Source organism: Ammospiza nelsoni, chromosome 9, assembly GCF_027579445.1.
Source record: "Ammospiza nelsoni isolate bAmmNel1 chromosome 9, bAmmNel1.pri, whole genome shotgun sequence".
NCBI classification, from domain to species: Eukaryota; Metazoa; Chordata; class Aves; order Passeriformes; family Passerellidae; genus Ammospiza; species Ammospiza nelsoni.
Window position 1 is genome coordinate 17,414,205 of NC_080641.1, and position 24,313 is coordinate 17,438,517.

Genomic DNA, 24,313 nt, shown 5'->3' on the forward strand with positions numbered 1-24,313 from the left:
TCAGGATGGGAGCGGAACAGAGCTAAGTAGGCATCTAAAACCTGATTTGTAAAGGCATTCAAAAACAAAGAAACATAAAAGTACCTGGATCACAGCTTTTAAAAGGTATTTGGGTGCAGAAGTGCCACTGATAGAAATCAGTCCTACAGAAGCTCCTATATTCAAATTCAAAAACATCAGTTCAAAATAATGAAAACAAAAACTTAAAATAGGCCAATCAAAACATAACTACAAACCCTACACAGCACACTAATGATGAAGTTGACAGCACTGCAAAGTAAAGCCTCATTCTTAGCTGCTTAAGAATGACAAGGGGTACAGTTCTCATAATAACTCCCATTTTGAAAGCATTCAAAATAACCACCTATCATCACACTACAGCTCTACACACAGAAATGCAGACCATCCTATGCCAAGGTTAGCAACATTTTCCCAATACCTGTTAAAGATCTTTCAAGGAAAGCAGGAATTCTTGGTGCCCTATTAAACCAGTGGGCCACAAACACGTACTGAACAATTTTACTGGTGGGATTTCAAACTATAGAAGGCAAAGTTGGTAAATCAAGTCTTGCTGAATAAAGTTGTTGAATGCTGATTTTTTTTGTTCCCTGGAAGAATTAATATCACTACTTTCAAAAGAGGATTTGAGGGGATGGAGTGTTCCCCCCAAATAAGTACAGTTTATAATTTCTTCCATTTTGGAATACAAATCAGGCCGTCTGCCGGTCACACGAATGTAACCCAGCATTCCCAGGATCTCTTCTCCTGAATAGAAACTTCCAAAGAAACTGTAGCACTGCATTCAATTTGAATAACATCAAGCATAAAGAGGCAATGAGTGACGGTTTCTGTGAGAAAAGAACTCTTCTAGAAGATATTATGTTTATGTATTTCCAGCACATGAGATTCCCAAAGTCACTGTTTGCAGACACCATGTATGTGTAGAAGGTTAACCAGAACTAGGAGCAGATATTTAAATTTATGAAGCTTGACAGCTTCTTCCACATTAGTAAGCTGCCTCTGTCTTCACATCACACTCTTCTCCTCCCACCCTCAGAACTACATCCCACTTCTTTAGGCAGCACTGCTGCTGGGAGAGGGAGCTGGGAAAACTGAAGTAAGACATGTCTCTCAGCTGAGATTCTCAATTTCATTTTCCCAGTTGCTTTCCTTATTTATTTTGCACATCAGAAGCCCAGCTCTCCTAAGACCCTGTTCGCTGCTCTCTCCAACAATACCTCAGAACCAAAACTCCCTTGACTGCAGCTTTTTCTCCTGTCATGTCCCCAGCCAGGCTTTCCAACAGCCCGGTGCCCCAGCAACTCCTCTGCAGTATCCCCAGCAGCAGCACAACATCTGAGTGCAGTACAAGTACTGCCTGGAATACAAATATCATATACCACTGAAAATGCATTATAAAATGCATCCACACAGAATAAAAGTGATGAGGATACATAGAAGAAAATCCCTAAAGCAATAATGTGATTTCTGTCTTAGTTTATGGACAAGGGGCTGGTACAATCCAGGCATGCTCCATAAGTTTTGACTATTAAAAACAAAAACTAAGAACTTCTCAGTAATTACAACATGGTAGCAATCTGCTTCAGCTGTTACTCTCACTAAAAGTAATTTAATTTCATGTCAGATACAAATACATCCAATTGTGTGCAAAACTGCAAACACATTTAAAGCCCTGGCACTGAATTGAGTGGGAACTTAGTTTTCCGAGTGCCAACATAAATATACAGAGGTAAGCAAAGAGAGAATACAAAAGCCTCTCCCACACAGGCTAAAAGTGTGTGTAAATGTGGGCTTAAAAAGGTTTACCAGCTCTGTATTTCCTCTTACAGCTTGCTTTTTACAGATTTTTCATCTGTTAGTAGGAAAATCCAAAGCTAAAAGGTCCTATTAGTACTGAAAGGCATTATCAGCAAATTGTGCAGCTGTTTCAGAAAGCATATGTTTATGTGCTATTAAAGGTGTGTCACAAATACTGACTAGATGGAATAGACAACTTTCTAGCTATAAGGGACAATAAATGTTGTGGCTACTCTAATAACTGAGTAAAAATGTAAGGCATGGCCACAGCTTACAGGGAAACTGAATTCTTTCAGCAAGGGATGGAAAGGAGGTCTAATGGCAAGAGAAAGGAGGAAGTGTGACAGGACAGAAAAGGGGATCTTCAGAAAATGAGTCAAAGAATTTCAGCACAAACAGTATGTAATAATAAGTAATTAACCATATATTTTGGCCACAATAACAGAATAACTGAACATGATGTAATATTCTTTAACCCCATTATGTATTGACTAGATTTTGTATATATTAACTCAGAAACACAAACTTTGCATGACACACAATAAGATGTGACCACAGAGTTCAGAAATACAAACCATAAACAGCTGCAGGTAAGAATTGCAAATTATGTCATTATTAGTCAGTCTTATCTAAATTATTGCTAGCATTGAGACACTGATGGTTAATCTTCTAGGTCATTCCATAAAGCTCAGCCTCAAATCACTGAAGAGATCAAACCAAACCTGTGCTTGAATTCTGCTTTGAATTGCTAATAAGGTTTTTGCAGCATAAGTAACCAGTAAATTAGGATTCTTCAGAACAACCCCTTATATTCTTCCAAATCTTCCCAAACAGCAATTCACCAGAATGGCATCTAAACCTGAACAACCCAGAGTCAGCTCTGATCCTGCCAGTGCTGACCCTTCTCTTCTCATTGTGCTGGTGTCACACATCTGCTGCCTGTTTGAACACAGATTATAAAGTCTCTGGGACAGGGATCCTGCCTTTGTTCTGTGTTTTTACAACATCTGCCACCTAGCAGCTGACTACAAACTGATTACTCCTCACTGAAGAGAAAAAAATAGACATTATTGTCCAAAGAGAAGCGAGGCTTATTCCCTACTTTCCCTTTCATGGTCAGACATATTCTATAAAATGTTTTTCAAGTTGATACATTATTCATTTCATTTTCCCAGCCACCATGAGGCAATTCAGAAAGCCATTGTTTCACATACTAAGACTCCTCAAATTACTATAATTATTTTGCACTGCAACTTTTAGGATTCAAAGAGCTTATAATGAAAAATAGCATGAACTGGAGTACCATTTTAACATGAAAATGGTTCTTGCAGCAAAATGAGATGAATATTGCCTGGGGTTTCAAAATCCATCATACATTGCAAATTACAAAAATAAAAATATTTATCTCTGCACTTGGCACCCCAGAAAATAAAATCAATTTCATATGTGTGATAATCGACAGTCAAAAGTCAAATTATCCATGCTTTTGAATCTCAGTCTTTGACACTAACATCTTAGAAAATTACCTACACTTACAGGGAAAATAATACTGAATTATTTTATTGTCAGTGTGTTATTCTCCATCCATTCTGTTCAAGAACACACCATCCAGAACAGCAAGGCAAATCTGATATTTGGCTTGGAGCACAGAAATCTCAGGCAAATTATGCCTGCCTCTGCAACAGTCCTTCATATTCACAGATTTCTGTTCCACTTTGTATTTTTACTTTGGTATTAGATGTTCCAGGCAGTCCCCAGTAGAATGATGTGAGTACTGCTTATGAGTACATTACATCCCATACACCCTAAAGGTCTTTGCCTTTGGCATGTGCAGGAAACACTTTGATACTCTGGTAACAAATTTGTTGGAACCTACTTCAGACTGGAAAAGATAGATGGACTTCCTGTACAGAACACATTGCCAGACACTTCCTTGCTTTCATATTTCAGGGAACCCAGGCTCTGGAGATCTCAGCTGAGGTAGAATGAGGTCAGAGGAAAGAGGTGTTTTCTTCAGTGGGCTTCTTTTGGGCTTAAGGCACACTGGTATGGGAAAAATGCTTTTTCTAACCTTGTTTAGATCTTCTAACAGGCACTACTGAATCAGATTTACCAAGTCCATTCTTTGTCTTAAAGCTGTATAAGGATGCCTTTGAAGATATTTATTCCTTAAAGCACAAAATGGGCCTGGCTCCCATGAGAAGCAATAATACCCTTCCGTCAAAGACAGGAATACAGCCATCCCATATTCCCCAAACTACAGCTCACCTGCCTCACATTAAGGTGTATCTATATTTGGAGAAAAGTCTCTCACCAGCTAGATAAATGTCTTTATAGCAAAGAGTAAAGCTGAAGTGATTTCATATTTGATAGACTGAATGACACAGTACCATGGGGAATGCATTTTTTGTGGGGGGGTTTCTTAGGAACGCATATCTCCACATCCATAAGTCTGGTAGGTAATGCCTTGGCTGTGATGGATCCCAGCACTTTACATCCCACAGGTTTGCAGTGATCCTATAAAATTACTTTCCATCTTGCTGAAGTTCCAGTGGCAAGAAATACTTCTGACAAATAACCAGGACCTGGCAGCAGGTCGAATAATGTAGTGCCAGGTTTCAAATGCTGCAGTTATCAGTCAGTCACACCACAGAGCAGGTCATGCATAGCAAAGAGATGCTTTATTAGCTTGAAGGAATATGCAGCATGTAGAAAATGATAGAATGCAACTACTGAGCAGAAGCCAGAACTGAAGCAAAATCTCCATCATGGCCCAGATAATGTGTGCCAGTCACAATCTTACTGGAGATCCATCCTAACCAGCACATGTTAGTTAACAGCACAAGCTTGAGACGACAATTCGGAAGCCATCCAGGCTCAAACCTGAATTTTGTCTTTTCTTGAGGTGAAAAGAGTAAACAGACAAGGAGGAAATTGATACACTTCCCTGAAAATGCAAGTCATTAAAAAAAAAAATTAACATAAATAAAGAACTTCTCTGAGGCAAGTGACCCTTGTCCTTTTCCAAAACAGACCAAAGCACTTCTCCAGACAATCACAGCCAAGTGCAGCCCTTTTATTATTCAAGAGGCATAAAATGGTTATAAAGAGAGGGATGCAATCTTCAGGGATATAAAAAGGAATGACTAGAGGTCAGGGGCCTCCTTTACTAACAAGCAGTGAACAACTGCAAGTCACTATTGTTGGGCTACTTTGTGCAAACCAGACATCTTAATAAAACACATTGTATATGGTGCTAAGCATTTATGAGGTGAGCTGCCTCTATGGACAGTCCTGGGCCTTACTATGTCTTCCTAGCACTTTGCTGTAAGATTCAATAGTTCTTTTAAAAGAATTGTTGAGCTGATTGCAAATGTGAGATATTAGGAGGGTTTTGTTACAATCTCCCATTTGTTGCAGGAAAAACAAAGAAAAATATTCAAATAGCAGCACAAGAAAAAACAAACTTGTTCTGTCTCACTTGATACAGCAATGGATACAGGAATATCATATTTGTGATCCCTTACGTGTGGTACAAATGTTGGACAGCATCTATAAGTGTCAAGGTACTGATAGATAAGATATCAAAGAAATATTAGATACCCATGACTTTCTATTTGCAGGATACATTAGAATCAAATTCACTTTCCTCCTGCTTAACTTAAAATTACTATTTCAAGTTTCAATGTGATTCAGAAATCTTTTCACCAGAAGCAATAGAAGGTGGGAATTTTTGTCCCCTGCTCCTCCCTACATCAGCACACCTGAATCCCTGGGCCCTTAGGAATGTGGAACTGAAATCACTGCAGCACTACAGAGATTGGGAGAAATCTTCCAAGCCCAAACTGAGCTTGCCACAGAAGGGATGTTAACAGTAAATGGAAAATGCATCAGAACCAAGGGTGGAACATTAGAACATTACCCAGAGCATCTGATGAATATTTTTTTCTTGTTTGTTGGCAGAAAAAAAAAATATCTACATAATAAATCTGATTGCCTTGAAATTGATTACAGCTACTACCCCAACTCCTTGTTTCCCTCATCAGTCACCCCAGCACCCTGAAACCTGTCTTGCCCAATCTTTCCCACATCCTCTTGCTGTTCTCCCAGAGGTGCCAGCCTCATGTCACTGATACCCTGCTCTAGTTCAGTGTCACCAACTGATGAGTGCCACACAAGGGACACCCCCAGAGCACTCGAGAGAGCTCTCCCTGCTGAGGGCTTGCTCAACAGCTGCCTGTGATTGGTGAGTGCTGGCTGAGGAACATCCCCACCCTCAATGGAAACAATGCCAGAGAAACAGCACAGAGCTATGAAAGGGTACTGACACTGAGACCCCTCCTGCAGAAAGGTAATTCAGATCTTTTGTGGGCCATATTCTGCAAATAGATTAAAAACAGTATTTAATGGGCAAGATCAGTATTTTCAAGTGGAGGCTATAAAGCCAGTCATCTCCATTTGCACTGAGGACTTGAAGGAAACAGCCTAAACTTCTGAAGTGCTGAGAACCATCTGCTCTTATTTGCCTCAGTAGTTATGAAAAATAAACTGTTTAATTACATACTTTGGCATGGACCTGATTGGCTAACTTCTGACTGCATAAGTTAAAAAAAAAAAAAAGAAGTGTCTGAAGTAGAATGATCTCACGTTCAAAGAAAATATTGCTTCCACTCACATTTGGCCTTCTCCACGTCCTTCATTCAGTTCCAGAGTAACTACTTAAAAAAAGTCTTTTCCCCTCCCATCTAATGCTATAATATCAGTAAAAGCTCATATATTAAAATGACAAAAAAGTTTTCTTTCCCTCCAAGAGAAGCAACACCAAAACACAAAATTTTACAGTGCTCATTGCTAGAACTATCTGTATCATGGACTGAAATATATGCAATCAAAAAAATACCTCAGACTATCATATTTTTCCAGGCACGCCTCTATCACAAAATGAAGGGCAATGTGGAGATATGTAAACTAGCAGAAGCACTAGTAGGACACAGATATGGTGCAGTGAAGCATCATAAAGCCTTATATCACACTACTGCACCCAGGCTGAGCTCTGCCATCAATCCAGGCTTCCTGGCTCTGATACTGTCTTGTTCTGCTGTGGCCACACCAATTACATTCTGCTTTATTGCTGTGAAGAGATGCCTTTGATTCTTCAGGGGAGAACTAGCTCAGACTTGCAAAGGAATCAGTAAAATAAAACTCTAAATGTAAGAAAGAAGACAGTTTTAAGCATGCAGCATTGTTCTTATTACTTTGTGTAGAACTATACTTTTTAAGTGCACACAAGCACACACAGGTAAGAAAAATGGTGGGTTTGGAGGGGTGAGTTTTTTAATGCTTCTACAGTTCTGAAGGATCTTGAGCTTAGATTTGAAGCTGCTGCCTGGAAAGGTCAGTCTGAACTACAGACTATATACACCATCTTTGAAATTGTATTTCTTAACCATATTGAAGCCCTAATCCCCACCAACACATCTACAAGCTGCTTCAGCACTAACAGCTTATAGGGTGACAAAGATGTTTGAGATTCTACAAGGGTAATAAAATGCATTTACATGGTCTCAAGTGATAAGCTGTCTCTATGTCAGAAACCAGTAAAGTTTGAGGTACATCTGTCATTTCCCATCAACTTTTGGCTCAAATGCTTAGGTTCTTTTCCAAAGGAGAGGAGCCTTGGCTAGGAAATATGACATGGTCTGACAGGATTCAGGAGGGGATATCAGAAACAAGACAGAGCAGGGCATAGGAGAGTACATCTGCCTCCAAAAAATCAGCCATTCCAATGCTTGGCTATGAATAAGTCAAAATCTCCCCCAGCTGGCAGATTTCAGTCAAGAAATGAGAATAGTACCTATGCCAATCAAGATAAAGATAAAGAATATTTTAAGAAAGTTTTGATAATGTCAAAAGATAATGATTTTTACTCAAAATAATGTCATTTTTTCATGGATTCTTAGAAAGAAAGCATATGACATAGCTTTGTGCTTGAATAAATTGTTAATTTAATGAGTCATACCAGCATACCTAGCCTCTAAACAGCATCATTTTCCAGTGAATCACAAAGTGATTAACAAGTCTTTATTGTTTGTTTTGCCCTTGAGAATACAGGTTCTCAAAGAGGCATAATGCATTATTACTTTTGGGTACATTTTAGGCACATGACAGCTCAGAATGAGACACGTTTTCCATAGATTTTTCATGTCCATATCCAGAGCTCTTAAAACAGACCTGTCCTTCAGATAAATAGCAGCACTAACAGGAATATTTGCTTCTATAGTCTATATTAAAAAGCTGCTAAAGCAGAAGTAGAAACACTCAGTTACATTGAAGTACAGTAATCTGAGTTCAGATAGAAAATAACTTCCTTTTTGCCAAGGAAATGCACATCAAAATTAACAAATAATTGCTATTTCAACCCAATGTGCATTTCTTGAACAAAATATGCAATCATACTCCACTGCAAACACTGAATACATTTTCTTCCTCAAAAAAATTCTATCTTTTTGGGGTGGTGCATACCTTCCCCCTTCCATGCTGCTCTGTTATCTGAGAAACTCTTGCTGGGCTTGGCCTTGATGAGCAGCACCTTGATGAGCCAGTTCTGCCTTACTTAGAGAGATAAAACTGTTTGTGAGAATGTATTGCAACCCACATGAGGAGATGGTTCTCTTGGTAAAAGAACACTACTTTTTTCTCATCCTTCCATTGCCTAACTCAGCTCACTAGATATTTCCTTGAATAATTGCCATTACACAACTGCTGAGAGGGGGGGAAATGAGAGCAGAGGACTGCACTGGTTTTGTCAGGGGTACACTTGATTTTCCACAGAGTAGCTGGTGTAGTGCTGTGTTTTGGATTTGTCATCAAAACACTGTTGTACAGATTGAAAACTAAGGAATCTTGTATTTGTTTCTACAAAATTTCAGAATAATTGATACTGAAATAATTCCTTTCTAATGCTGTTTCTCAGTGAATTGACACACAGCAAAAAGGAATATATCTATACTATTACAGCTTCAGCATGAATTCATTGGCAGGCAGGTTCTGTATCCTTGCCTCTCCAAAGTTTGTCTTCCCAGGTTTTATGGAGTGATCCAAGGCAAGAATCCAGGTTAAGATCATGCAATGTCCTATCCATAGAAAACTCATGTGCCTAAATAGCTTTAAATTCTTTAGTACCAGCCATTCTCTACCTGAATTTCTGTCACCCTTTTTATCCTTAGTCTGTTGCTCTAAACAATGCTTTGCTGTGCTTCTCTTCAGTAGGGACTACCAGTGAACCCACAGCTTGGTCGTGTTCCCATGCCCTTCCAAGCATGGCATGTCTGTAGTATTTTCCATAGGAAAAAGTGTAAAGCAATTGTAATGCAGAGTTCGTTCCATTTGCTTTTTTGAAAGCCTTTTTTTTTTCTTTTTTAACCTTTCTGGTCACACAAAATACACATTTCTTCCAAAGTCTCGTGTTTAGTGAAGTATAAGATTACAGACAAACAGTTTTCAAATCTCTACTCCCTAAACCTGCAGCCAGAAGTACAGTCTGGATGGAAAACACCTCACAGATATTGTTGCCATGGCAAAGCTTAATACTTTAGAGACTGGGCATGCAGCCAAAAAGAAAATGAGGAGAGCTGACACATGACATTTCCCCCTTTGTTTTTTTCACATAATTTGCTTTCTGCAGCTCATCTCAAGAGCACAAGAAATGTTTCAGCTTCAATTATCTCCACAGGAGCTTCATTTTTTCCCCCCTTTCCTTTTTTCCTCTAAGAAAACAATAAGAGCTATTGTGACTTTTTGGGAGTTTTTTCCTTTCAATTCCCAAACAACTACATATGCTCATTGCAAATAATTCCTAAAAATATCATTAGCATATGTTCCATTGATTTCCTCTTTATTAAAATAAACTAGATTTGAAGATGGGAACACAAACCTAATGGCTTCTCTTCAACTACAGTTTAATTTGATAGCCAATAAGGGTAACATTTTCGGGGGGGGGGAAGTACCAGTATATTGTTAAACACATTTTAATCTTTTTCATATCATTCCAAACTGAGCTTACAAACCCTGACACTTATTCTATCACTGTTTAAGTCCCATCATTTTCAGCCAGTGTTGGGCAAGGCTGATATAACCTGATCCAACAATTGCATCCAGCTAACTTTAATATAAACTGTAGTAAAATTCAAGTATCTTTAAATATAGAGATCCTATATAAGGTATGGAGCCTCCAAGCCCTCTGACCCATTATTTTGTGAACTTGGCCAAAGCCATCACTCTGCAGGGGTTCTGGTGGCACAAGGAGTTGGTGGCCACTGCCAGCCCAGTCCTGGAGCAGCCCTGGCCCAGGTGGGGCTGCCTCCCCCCAGTGCTGCTGAATGCCTGACACAGCCCTGCTGTGCTCCCCAGCTGCCTCTTCCCCTTCTAGCCCCAAGACACCTCAGCAGAGCTTTCAGCAGTCACAGGAGCACGGCCTACAGAATTCTGCACCTTCTGCATGTCTGAGCCCTGTTGGCATTCTGCCACAATTCCAGAAAGCTTCTCTCCTTTGGATAGCAATGATGCTCAAGGTTGAGCACATCTGAAATCAAAGCCCTGGTCTGCTACAACAGAAAGCAAATTGAACTTAGCATCTGGTACCTATAACCTCGTCATACATCTTTATTATTCCAAACAAACAATTCCATAAAACTTCTCCTTTCAAATATCCTGAGGTTTTCATTTTATTCAAACTCCAAAATGAAATTTAGAGTATCTTTTACATGAATGAAACTTTGTCTCCCAATTGATTTTAAGAAATCCATTACAAAACAAATAACTTCATGGCAAAAAGGAAAGGTTTGAGCTGTTTCACTGTATTCTGTACATCACAGCCATTAGTTGGAGGCCTAGATTTCTGAACTCTTTCATAAGATGTAGGCTATCAGACATGCCTCTTAGCAGGATTTGTAGCAAACAAGTAAACCCTTGGTGAAGCATTCTAAAACTCAAAAATACTTTAAACTCACACCCTCAATGAAATAAAATTGTGAGGCAGGAAAGTAATCAGTAGGCTAGTACATAGAATAAACTTGTACAGCAGGTGTAAGGTGGACAATCCTTTGAAATGCTGAAGCTTTCAGTAGCAATATTACATTAGAAGGAAATAAAATAGAAACATGAGCCACTGATTCATGATCTTGAGTTTATAGAGAAGGGCTGGTAGTCACTACCCTTAACTACAAGGACAGCCATTCTCCCGTCACATGGAAGCAATCACTTATTGGCAAAAGCACCTGTAGGGATGCTACAAAGAATAAATGCCACAGGCAGGCATTTCCAGCAAGATCAGGAATTGTTTCACATCAATGGTGACATTGTTCATCTGAAATGACTCAATGTGGATTAGGTTGAAAAAAAGCACCCTATAACCTGATGGCTTTATGAACATAATGAGAACACTGCATGGCAGTACAGGAGCGTTCACAACTGCTGCAATCTATTTAGCCATCTGTCCAGCAAAAAGTCAGTGTAATTAACAGTTTAAAGACACATACTGACATGGAAAAGTAGAGGCCAGACTTCACATAAAAAGAGAATCTAAATCAAGAAAATAAATGCTTTGGTTCCAGAGATAACACCATTAATTTCTTCCAGAACACAGATCCATTCCCATATAAAGTGCTGTAGAAAAAGCTTAACTCAGTCCTTCTTCACAAAAAGGCTTTAGCAACCCCATGAGGCAAGTAGAAATATGTTAAATTCTTATTGAGTGAGAAATACATGGGTATTTTCATGGGTATATCCATAACTTACAGCTGTTAATGAGAATGTAATATCTGCCAGCTGCCATAATCAAGACACAGCAACTCAACTAGTTTAAATACCACAGTTAAAGAATGACCACCTGCCAAAGCACATTTAACTTCAGGTACCATCTCTGCAATTGACAAAATAGACATCCATTCCAAAGATAATCCTACAATTATCATTTTCGCACTTAGTGGATTTATGTGATTTAACATGCAGTCATTTTCTCATTAAGACCTAAATATAAAGTACTTGAACAAGTGATTGCTGTATTCAAACCATTTCAGAGCACTTCTTTAATGGTGTTCCTGCCTGTGGTACCCAGAACATGCAATGATTTGCTTTTACAAGCCAACATGCTTTAGGAGTCAGGGATCCTCAAGCTGCTTCCCACATCCAGCTGCTGTAGGAAGCAGCTGCCCACTGGGGCCTGGACAGGTCCAACATTAAAGCCAGTCAGCTTTTCTGCAGCCTCCTCTGCAAGCAAGGTCACCACTGCAGAGACCCCATCTAAGCCTTTGAAAACCTTGACCTTCAATCCTTTGGACCTGCTCTTGTCCTCTCAGAGTTCTGGTTTATCAGATGACCCTGGAGCAATGACAATTACACATCCTGAGCTAAGGACACAGTCACTGCCAGTGGCCTTGCACCTTCCCCAGGGCAGCTGGAAACAGCTGTATGGACAATGTACACACACTTCCACAGCTGAAGGAAGGGAGCAGTGATTGACAAAGCCTGCTGATTAGCTAACACCAGACAGGTAATGAGTGATATCATTTACTGGGGGGGAAAAAAACCCCCACCAATTCAATTTTAAGAGCAAAGTACTTTTCCTTATAGAAATGGTGACACATTAAAAAACCGGATTTACAGAGGTAGCAGATTTTCTCATGTAAATGCATCCTAAGTGCATCTGAGATATTTAAAAAAGAAATCAGAGACAGTCAAGTTTTTTAAATTTACTGTTCATAGGCTCCACATTATTTATTTGCTCAGGTATCAAACTGCTACAGGAATAACTATGTTTAAATACCACCTTCCCAACCTCAAAACAGCCCTTCTCAAAAGTCACAAAACAGTGCAGCTTTCAATGAAAACTAGCAGAAAGCTAATAGCCAGATCTCTTAAAATATAAGTGTATTCTTAATTTCCATTTGCTACAGTAAAGTGTGACAGACACAGGCTGTATCATGAGGCCTGTGAAAATCAGAACACCCCTTGAATTCTTAAAGAGCTTTCAGGTGTGCCCAAATATTTCTGGCACACAGTGAACAAAGTCTGAGATATGACATGAAATGAAGATGTTTTTAGGAATACCATTTCTATTCCTCACATTCCATGAAGGAAATGATGCCACATATATCCAGCCATAGCTTCTAATGATGGCACTGCAACATGAATTTTGAGAGGGGTTCCTAAACAATATATCTTTAATATAGTTCATCAAAATGATGATACTCACCTATCAGAGCAACCTAGGTGACACAGGGGTTTGGGGTGGAAGAGGATAGGACAACACTGCATGAAGCCGAACCTTCAAGTACCAAGGCACTGAAAACTAACAACTGCATTTAGAAGTCCAATCCTACCCTAGTTATCTGACCATTCATAATGAAAACAAACTTAGCCAGGCACTCTGAGTTATTTCACACAACTATCTCTAATTACCTGTTAAAAAACTTATTCATTGGTGACCACTGTGTTACAAGAGGGTTTCAGAATCTGGGACTGGCTGGAAAGCAGTACATTAACTAAAAATGCCTTCCTAATCAGAATTCATAAAATAACTTGTACAGCTCTGTTCTCTAATAAATAACAAACCTTGTGTTGGAAGGCTTTCTTCCTCTCATTCACAACAACATGAGATATGGTATTTCAGTCCTGTTCTCAATAGGCAGCCATAATAAATATGTGCTGAATAAATGACATACTCTTCCACATATAGAGAAAGGCCATTAGTGAACCAAACACTGAGACACCTCTGGACACCAGTAACTAAGAACACAGCCATTCTCTTCAGCTTTCCATTTCTTTTTGACCTGTTTAGTATTTGGGAAAACACCCTAAAACTTTATAATAATAGTTTTGAAATTGTCCAGTGATTTAGGATTACACAGAGTAGAATGCTATATTATTCAGATATTTGTATCCCTTTAATTAAAACTTATGACTTCATAGCACAAGAAAAGTTTGTCCTTGAGGTGAGATCACAGAAACAATCTACCCAACAAAGGTGTTTGCAGGTTACATGAAATGCCAGGAACATTTTGAAGAGCATGTAATGGATATTAGAAATAAAGTTGCTTGGAGCTTTCCTCTTCCCCCACAAAATTATTTCAATGACAAAAAACTCCTGCTGTTGAGAATGAAAAACTAAGTCAATAGTCACATAGCCAAAGCAACAAAAATCCTCAGGTTTAGAAAATTAGTATGGCCTTGGAAAGAGCCAACACACCAGTGAGAGCAGCCACCCCCTCACTCAGCTGTGAGCAAATCCTTAAATTGCTCTTATTGGTTTTCCCTGAACTTACTGAAGGCACTGCTGGTTTTGTGTCTTGGCTTTAGACAACAAGAACTCCCTATATGGGGGACTTTGTTTCTTCACAGAAATCAGTCTCTATATAGAAGTTCCACGGATTTTTTTTTTAATCACTTCACAAATAATATTTCCATACAAAATGCTTACTTTACCTTATGTGAACAACCCAAAGAAGCACAATATCCTCTGTGAGAAAGGCAGGAGAAATCTGCATGCTTTTCCTCCTCTGCAAATTATGCAAGCACCAAAACAATCCCCCAGGACTACTCCAATAGCATCAGGTTACATTGAAGCAGCATCAAAAGCCAGAATACATCTCTTTAAATCATGCAGCACACTCTGTACACTGTGCCCAATTGCAGAAATACAGAAAAACAAAGGGGCACTTTCTAATGTCACAGCTGACTTAAGTATGATTCAAAGAACTCACTGAGGTCAAAGGGGGGAAAGGGCTGGCATAAATCTCAATGTAATTCCACTGAGTTGTGTGTGAACACAGCTCTTGAGGCAGATTACCTGCCACAACATGGCCTCTCAAGCTCCTCTTGGAGTGCACTAAATTCCCTGCTTATAAAATTACCATGACCTATCAGCTGTGGTGGTTTAGACCCACATCTGCTCCCACCATGTAGTACTCCACATCCCACTGCAAGTGACTCTGAGTGCAGGTACCTCTAGGCTGGCTGCTGCTCCACAGCCACAGCGACCCAGGCAGGGAAAATCCATTTGCAATTGCTTGTAGCCACAGTCCCAGCACTCCCAGGTTCAGCTGGAGTCAGCCTGAAATAGTCTTCTTTATCCTGTGGGGTTGAAAAAAAGCATCCTTTCAGAAAAATAACACAACAGGAGCCCGTAGCAAGCTGCTGCTAAGTGGGTGGCTGAAAGGGTCACAAAAAGGTCCTCCAGATCAAAGAGCAGAATGGTACCTCTAAGACAGCCAAGAACAAATCAAAGCAACATAGGTAGACTTCTGGCAACAATGAAGCTGCTGGTCAATAATAGAGGGCACAGAGAGAGCCCTCTCTCAGGCGAGAGCCACAAAACACAGGTCAATGAGGATAGGAACTCAAACTGATGGGGTGGGGAGGAAAACTTCCAACTGCTACTCTGGTTCTCAGATGAACACAAGAGCCAGAGGCAGCCTAAAACCTAGGAATTTTGCGCATCCTGGGATGGGTTCCACTGCACACTGGGGCTGGGGAGGAGCATTTCACAGCACTGCACCTTTCAACAATATGAAACACATATCACAGCACCTAAATAAGAGTGTTGCACAGCATTCTAACAGGGTATTTCATGTTGTACAATGCATTAATAGACAGAAGAGACTATTTTGGGAGAGCATGATATAACAGTGATTTGCATTCACATGAGAATTCATGAGAAAAAAAAAAGAGGTATTTATGTGGTAGGAACAAGAGGCTGACACTTAGTCTCTTCTGTTCAAACCATTTTTTGTAGAACTGTATTCTACCATAGTTCCTCAAGACATAAAATGGAATTTTAAGAAGTAGTGTTATATAATGGTGATGGCATTGCAAAGCAAAGCTGCCCTGTCACTTGCTCTAGACTAGACCACTGTGCTTTTTCTGTACCTCAGGGGAACTAGTCTGGTAAAGTATTTTGTTCTGTATCTTTTTGTGCTCTTTTTTACTTCTAAACAGCCAACCCTCTGATTTCCTTAGTATACAGAGAAAAAAAATAATGAGTTCTTCAAAATAGATTCCTACACTGTTGCCAAACTCATTAATGCAAACTGAGCCCTTCCTACACCTTCCTCTCACACTCAGCAAGCTCCCCCCAGCCCTGACGCCCTTCCCAGAGCCAAGCTCTCCTGAACAGGCACACACAGGCATATTAAATGCACACCATATAAAGACACAGGGGGTAAATTTTCTTTCAAATACAGGCTGTAAGAGAAGAGGTATTAAAAAGCAGAATCTTTAGTTTCAATACTGGAAAAAGTCCAAAGGGGTGGTAACTCAAAAGATTTTTTTCTTAATCTGTGCTGGAAATTGGAAAGAATAACAACCATCTGCTACTTTCAGTTCTTTTGTGGACACTGTATTGAATGATGCAGTGTTTTGCTTTTCAGTGCTTCAAAAACTGTGCAAGGATCTGCAGGGGAAGCTGAGAGAAAAGGAATAACGAGACTGAAGATGGCCCCGATGTCTGAGGTCCAGACAGCTCAGCAAGGGAGCTCTGAGCTGCCAGGAATGCAGTGAAGGGACACAGCAGGACCCAGCAGAGTCACAGAGCCAGCAGCCTGAGTGCTCAACAGCTCACTGCAGAGTGCCTGCCTCTGAGCCAGGGCTCGGTGGAAAATAACAGCAAGGAGGAGCTCAGAGCAAAAAGAGCACTTGGCTTGAGACCATGCTGCAGGCAGGGACTATGCTTCTCCAGGAGCAGCTTGCTGCAGCCCCTCAGTGCTGGGAGCAGCTGGCCCCAGCCAGTTCCCGCCCCCACCAGCCCCTGGCACTGCCCAGAGCCCTCCAGTGCCTCCAGCCATGCTCTGGTGCCCTGCCACAGCTGTCCCACATCCCTGCAGCAGGCCAAGCTGAAAGCAGCTTGCAGAGCAGAAACCTTTTTCTGCACCTTATTTTTTCCAAGCACTGGCATATTCCTGTACTGACTACCTAATTGTGAACTCCCCCACCACTTATTTCCAACTTCCAGCATTTTAACTTGAACTTGACTCAAACGTTTGGGTGTGTGCCCCAAAACAACCACAAAAATTGTAGTAATTCCATTCAATAAAACTAAAGAACAAATGCTAAAAACTTTAGTGTACTTGCATAGATTCAAGTATTCAACAGATTCAACAGCCAGCCCTACCAAAACCAGCTGAAGTTATCAAACACAAAAAAAAAATCCATGTAAGCATACTAAATAATATTTAGAAATTTCAAAGCATTATTCTTGACACTTCATAAACTAGTTCCAATATTCTGTAGAAGCACTTAAGAAAAATACTCAAATAAACATTAAAATTCGCTTTACCAAACAAATAAGTTTGTTTTACTTAAAATTTCATTAGTTTCAAGAAAAATGTCCATTAAGAACTCACCATACTGCAGTCCCATTATCTTTTCAACTTTAGTAATTTTTATTACAATATAAATGGAGCATAAAAAGTTGAAGGCAAAATTCTAATAAGCACACATACAAGCTTTTCATAAAGAAGACATCATACAAAGTATCTCACATACCAAACACAAAAATACAATCTAAATTTGTAATGAAACCAATTGTGGTTTCATAAAAATACTCAAGAAATAATACTCCATAAATGCTTTCATGAAACATTACTGTTACATCAGACAACTTCATAAAGCACTAAAAATCAGATACCATAGCCACAACTCCAGAAGTCACTAAAACCAGCTCCATACTCACAGCAAGTGTCCTCAAAGCTCTCTCAACATCTTACAAACTCCCCACCTCTCCAGCAATTAACACCTCTCAAGCCCAAACCATCCTGCAGCTGTTATATACCCACCCAATTTGTTTCTGTGATTGAAGTCAGCTGCAAGCAATTGAGACTAATGATGATCAGATGATCAGAGTCTCCCAGAATAACAAGGGCCATGACTGACACTCTCACCCATGGCAATTGGGGAAAACAAATGAAAAAAACCAAGACCATGCTGGACCCCAGCATCATGAGCCTTTCTTCATGAAGGACCCAGCTTCTGATCATTTAGGACTTTATTTTTATTGCTCAAAAGTTGGAACTTCACTGACTTTCACAGGGCAACATAGCCTAGCTCACTAAGCCCCAAGGAGCTGCCAACATTCCCAGCCAGAAGCTGCAGCAGGGCTCCCACAGGACCCTGACCCCAGCTGTGGGCTGGGCAGGTCCCTGTGCTCCAGGGAGTCCTGTCACACACCCTGGATCACTGTGGGGATGGCACTGTGAGTGGAGCCTGGGGCTGATTCCATCTGGCTCCACAGCAGCCCCACAGCTGGGCACTGCAGAGCTCCAGAGAAAGTGTAAAACCTTGCCAGGCAGCAAGAAAATAGGTGTAAGAAAAAGCCCTGCAACCACCAAGGTCAGAGAAGGAGGGAAAGACCAGAAGGTCCTCCAGGCATCTGAAGGGCACAGAGCTCAGAGAGTAGCCCACACTGGAGCAGGTGGAGGTGCCCTGAAGGAAAGCACACTCGTTGTACAAGTAAATTATAATGGAGTGATCACTGAAAACCCTACACAGGGAAATCATCCTGACACAAAGATGTTTTACTACGTTAGTTCAACTATGCCTTGAACCCAAATTATACCTAGCCTTGTTTCTGTGGTATTTATTGATATTCTGCACACTGACCCTTTCCTAAACTTTAACCTTTCCTTGAAAGTACCAGTAGCTTTTATTCAACCCAGTTATGTCCATCTCAGCCATGGGCAAAGGCAGTTTGCTTCACTTGATGTCATTCTCATTTATCTTTGCATTCCCATCAGCCTTCAGAAAGGCTCATGGGGCAACCCCTGGCAAATTGCTCAATCCTTCCTCTTCCTTGTGCCAATATTTTAAAGGTTCCTTTTGATTTTAGCTGCAAGTCTAGGATGAATAAACCTCACCAGACCAGCAGAGGCTACAAAAACAAATCACAAGTTTTATCATTGCTCCATTGTCCTCAAGGACCCTTGGCATTTTGTGGAGTCTATCTTCTCACAAGCACTCTTTCAGCTCCAGTTAGTTTATATTTCCAGCCCTGTTCAGTATAACCCTGAATTCTGGCAGAAAGTCATATAAAAGTAAGTACACTTGTTAAAAAGAAATATATATTTATGCACACACAACTTGCTTTCATTCTTTAGTTATAAATAACATGTCATGTCTTCCCTGACTAAAGTAATGCAACTTTCAATATCTTTATAACAAGCCAAATTACATCCCTGACCCAAATACCCTCTTTTTTTATAGCCAAATTGTATTTCTGTTGTGAATGCTTTGCTTAGGTGAAATTACCTTCAATGTAGCTTGCACTATACTTACAAAGTCATGCAGTGATATTTTTGCCTTATGCTTCTCCAGATATTGAAGCAAGGAGATTAGATGGATAAAGGCATATTTCAGCCTCTAGTGATCTGATTTATACTTGGATACATTATTATTTTTAGCTATACAGGCTCATAAGTATTCTGAAAAATCGAATTAGAAACTGATACTAGGGTTAGGAGAAACTAGAAGAAACTTAGTGCACCAATATGAGAAATAAAATACCCTAAATCCAACAGAGCTACCGAAGGAGCATAGGCATTAAAGCTATTGGATATGTAGAACTCCTTACTGCTAACATTTTACAGTTTCAAAATGTAAAAAAAATTCTTTTATCTTTGTCATCAATATTCTGCAACTGTCTTCTGCAATTTATATATGCTAAATGCTTGTGTTCCTAAATTTAAAAGAGCTTAAGAACAATTTTTCTGAGATCTTGATTTCCAATAAATGTGGAGTTATATATAACAAAGCAGAAGAAGATCTGAGGTCTGAAGATAGAGGTGTGAGCCCAGACAAGGTGCAGAAGAGAGGTGGGGGGGCAGCAGGGCCCATCCCACAGCCCCTGACCCAGAGCAGGGCAGCCCTGGAGCTGGCAGCCACTTTCACCAGGATCTCCATCCATCAGCTGAGCTCAAGGTGATGGGGCAAGCCTGAGGCCAGGCTCACTGGTCAATGGGTCAGACACAGCCTGGAGATTTCCAGACAGAGCCACAGGGACAGGACAGCTCCACCACCAAGGCAGGAACCCCGTGTGTGGGCCAGAGTCCATGGGCAAGGACATTTGTGCCTAAGGTGGAGCAGCTGGAAGCACTGCTCAAACAGACACTGGCAGCTCAGGGCTGAGCTTCAATCCTGCTCCTGGGGTGGGAGGCCCCATAAGGCTGGTCAGGGCTCTTGTCAGTGACCCAGGGCACTCAACAGAAGCTTCCTTGAGATCAGTGGGATGCTGCCCTATTGGAGCTCACTGTTGGCAGAAACGTGTCACTCACCCCAAGAACTACAGCTGGTGACGAACAAATGTCAAGGTGTTTTCAGGGCTCTATCCATCATAGTATCATTACAGGGAAAGCAGAAAATTAATCTTTAGTGAACAATGAGCAAATTAGGTTGCTATATCTCTCTGTCTAAATCCTTTTCCCATGACAATGAAGTAGCTCTATTAGTATTTAGGATTCCCACCCACTCCCTCACCTACCACTGCCACCCCTCCTGGTGCTTGTGTGGAAAGAATTTTGCTCAAAGGATAGCACAGTTCTCAGTAAAAAGTGAAAATGTAAGGACCTGGCTCTTTCTAACAGGACAAGTTTCCATTAAGCTCATTCTACACCACTACTCTACGTGTATTACAAATCCAACAGGTGATTTTCCTATCTACAAGACTTCTAGAATGCAGCTTAGAGTGTGCTCATGTACAAATGGAAAAAAGAAGAAAACTCACTAGTCATATCAACCCAAGGAGAATCAATCTCTTCCAGAATCAATGAGGTCTCTATAAAGGCACTTGTTTTACAGCAACCAGAGAACCAATAAAATTCAGAGAAAGTTCCTTCTGGCAGATGTGTCTAATAAACACATATGTTCCGATGGTGAGGTTGTTTATATGACCTTCCATGTGACCAATTTCTCCATAACTGTTTTATCTTTTAGTTTTTGTGTTTGGCTGTCAGCAGGGTTCATTTTCAACTGGTTTAAATTTTAAAAAATTTTAAAATTCCAAAACAAAAAGACAAATGTAACACAGTCACTATTCAATCCATAGTGATTCCAGCAGAGTTTCTAGCAAAGCATGCATTTGTAAGAGATCTGAGCTAACTCACTGGGCCCAGAGGAGAAAGGTAACCTTCTTATTGAGAGAGTTGCATATTTTCTGTACCCTGCTGTTGGAGCCCTTTGGAAAAACTGCAGATGGTGAGCTACCACAGCAAAGAAAATAGGAAAAAGAGGAATAATTCCAAAACCTATTCCAAAACTCTTTCAGTACAAAAAGCCTATTCCTTAATCCCTCGCATAATTTGGTTTAATTTCATCATAACATGGTCTGACCTTTCAAATATCTTTCTAAATTAATTTTCTTCCCATTTTCAACACTTTAATTTCCACAATGCACAAACTTAGAGGGGGCAGTCCAACCTACAACAGAATTAGCATCACTCAGCCTTTTTAATCTGTGAAATCTGGAACAATCTATTCAGCATAACAGTTTGTTTTGCAGTGGTTTGGAAATGACACAGTGTGCAGAAAGTTTCACAGCTCATCAGTTTTAGAACATTTTCTAAACAAATGCTTGTAATTCAAGATCAATTTTCATCTAACTCATGCGTTTTCTAATGAAGTCAAATAGTGACATAATAAATTAAAAGATATTATTAATTCCCAGTTAGAAAACCAGTAGCAAATCTAAAAACTCTAACATATTTCCAACAGTTCCTTCTTTAGTGCATTTGGCTTAACACCAAAGGCAGATATTTATTTCTCTTCAAACACTGTTGTCTTTGAAAGTGATGTGCCACAAATGGAAGAACTATAATTTTAGTTGGATGTGTAAATCAGTTTGTTTTCTGCAGATTTATAGCTTTTGTAGAATTTATTTGGAAGTTACACATAGCACTTTTTAATAGACTGTATTTATTAGCAGCACACTTCTGATTGAAACTGGCATTTATTCCTGTTTCAATTTCACACTTCTTTTTTGCCAGTGGTATTTTAGCCTGTCCATACTCATATCTTGAGTTAGCACAATACAACCAAATTGTCTGCATGCAAATTTCAGTGCAATGTTGTCCTAGTTTTAACACAGCTGGTGGACAGATATAACAAATGACTCAGGGATATTCTGAGTAGTGGTAAACAGAAGATAACTGCTAGTGCATGAACAAAGCCATTGTTCCCCAATAACTTAAAAATTTAAATTGGATAATTACTATATGAGTCTTTTGTCAATGTCATGAGACATGGTGTTAAAACAATAGCAGGCATTTCTCAAAAACTATGCTAAGACTATATTTTTCTTGTCAGTTTATGTTCAAAACAACTATATGCTTGAGTTCTCAGTTGGGGAGTTTGTGCTTGTTTCCATGGGTAAGGGGCCACAAAGCCCATACCTCTGTCTTTTGGAGCATTCCCTGCAAAGTACTTCTCCCCTTTAACACCTGTGTGTGAAGTGATGTTGAGGCTCTGTTATAAATGGGTTCGTGAACAATGCAGACCTGTGATATACCTTAAACAGCCACATCTTTTGAAGGGATTAAAATCACCCTGCAGCAGCAGTCGCACAATATTCAGCTGTGAATCTTATCTTGAGTAAAATCAAGATAAAGCCTCTGAGATGCTGAAAAATGAAGTAGTGGTCCTTGTGAGACAGTGGGGTTTGAGTTGCTGTGAGTGTTTCCCAGCCCTAAATTAGGAGCTGAAACAACTTTCAAAAAGGAGTTATGACCATATTCTCCTTCTATTCCCCAAGGCAAGGCTCTGTTAGAACATTTAACTTGTGTATTGGAACAGAGGAGCAAAGATTGTCAGAGCTCTGTGTCTGACCTTCTAGTGTGTCAAGTTGAAGAATAGATGCAAGAAAATGGGAAAATGCTAAAAAACAACTGTTAAATGATGTAAGTTTAAAAAAAATCTTATTGACCTGGATAAAAATGGCAGTCTTTGCCCATTAGGCTGGTGCCTTCAGACTAACCTAGCAGAGCTGGGGAAGCAAAGCTACAAGAGATGTGCTAATAGGCATGGCCCTACAAGAGTTATGATCTATTAAATCCAGCACATGATTTACCAGGTTTGAAGTTACCATACAAACCCCAAGTGTGAAGAATTTCCCTGAGATATTATCTTAGGCTCAAAAAATTTTCAAGAGGCTGGAGGATCTGTTGCCATGGATTGTTATTACTTCAGCCCTCTAGAATTAACTAGCTGTGTGTAATTCTTCCTTTCAAACTGGCATTACCTTTGCTATTTGGCTCTGCTGCTGCCAGAGCCCTAAAAGGCAGGAGTTGGCAACATGGAAGAGAAGAGCAGCATTGGTACCTTTGTTTTCATCACTTTCTTCTCATTTTTTTCTCTTGGTTGCTATGTTCGTGTGTAAGCACAACAGATAAGATTTTGATATGCAATCTCATGGAAAGAAAACTTAAAATTCAATTGTAGTTAAAGTCTAGCTTGCATTCAGAACCCCTGAAATTTACATCACTCTTAATCAATACTTGGAAAAGCACCTGAGGAATAAACTGTGACATGTGTCCATTTTCATCAAAACTTAGAGATGAGAAGAAAGACTTAGCTACAAAACTCCACAGAGTAAAAGAGCATCTAAAATTTTATACAAGTCTTTTGTTCTTTGTGTAGCTAATTGTAACCCAAAATTACCCTGGGTCCTAGGAATGACCCAGATTGGCAGTGTGATGCAGTCAGAAAGAGACCATCCATCAAGGAAAAGAGGAAGCAGAGGTTTGCACAACTACTGAAACTTTCACTTTGTGGTAAATACTTCCTAAGTCTAAAGAATCAGTGCTCTTTTTATCTTCATCACAGCACACACTACAGGCCTTTACATTGGACAGAAGGTGCTCACTCATTCTTGCTGTTGCTGCAATTCTGTTCCAAAAGGCTCATGCAAGCAGGAATACAGGGAGCTCATCTCAGGCTTACAGTGCAGCCAAGGCTTGCTTTACTCTGTGTCACATCACAGCAGGCTCTGAGGGACCACTCCACCACTGACAGGCTGAAGGAGTGGGATGCAGACTTCTCCATGCCCTTCCTCCTTTCTGATCATGAGCTGAGCTGCAAACTCCAAAGGTATTCCCAGAACATGGCAGTGACTTCAACAAACTGGCTCAAATCCTATGATGTGCAGATCTGATTGGGTCATTATTAATTTATTAAGTTATAGAGAATATGTCAAAAGCATTGGTGGGTGCTGAAGCAGGGCTCTGTGTCCTGCTGTTACTGTTGACATCCCCCCGGCAGTGAAACTTTGACAGGAATTAGCAGCATTTGCCCTGTCCCCACTGGCCTGCTGAGTATTTGTGCCATGCACTAGGCATTAGCAGGGAATATTTTTGAAAGGAGAGTTAGGTTACTTACATATTAAAAAACAACTCACATTTTCTCTAGCTGCTAGCAATTTTGATTAGGAAAAATAGCTGACCCTGTTACTCCTTGCATAATT

At 40.1% G+C, this 24,313-nt stretch overlaps 1 long non-coding RNA gene across 1 annotated transcript in view; it reads right to left on the reverse strand.

Annotated features, from left to right (window-relative positions):
- LOC132077221 (uncharacterized) overlaps window positions 1-17,584 on the reverse strand; it is a 57,132-nt gene extending 39,548 nt beyond the window's left edge. The window contains exons 1-2 of the long non-coding RNA XR_009419022.1: window positions 17,543-17,584; window positions 14,819-14,946 (exon numbers count right to left, since the gene is read on the reverse strand). This is a non-coding gene — a long non-coding RNA (uncharacterized LOC132077221). The remainder of the gene's footprint in view (window positions 1-14,818; window positions 14,947-17,542) is intronic.
- Between the last annotated feature and the right edge of the window lie 6,729 nt (window positions 17,585-24,313).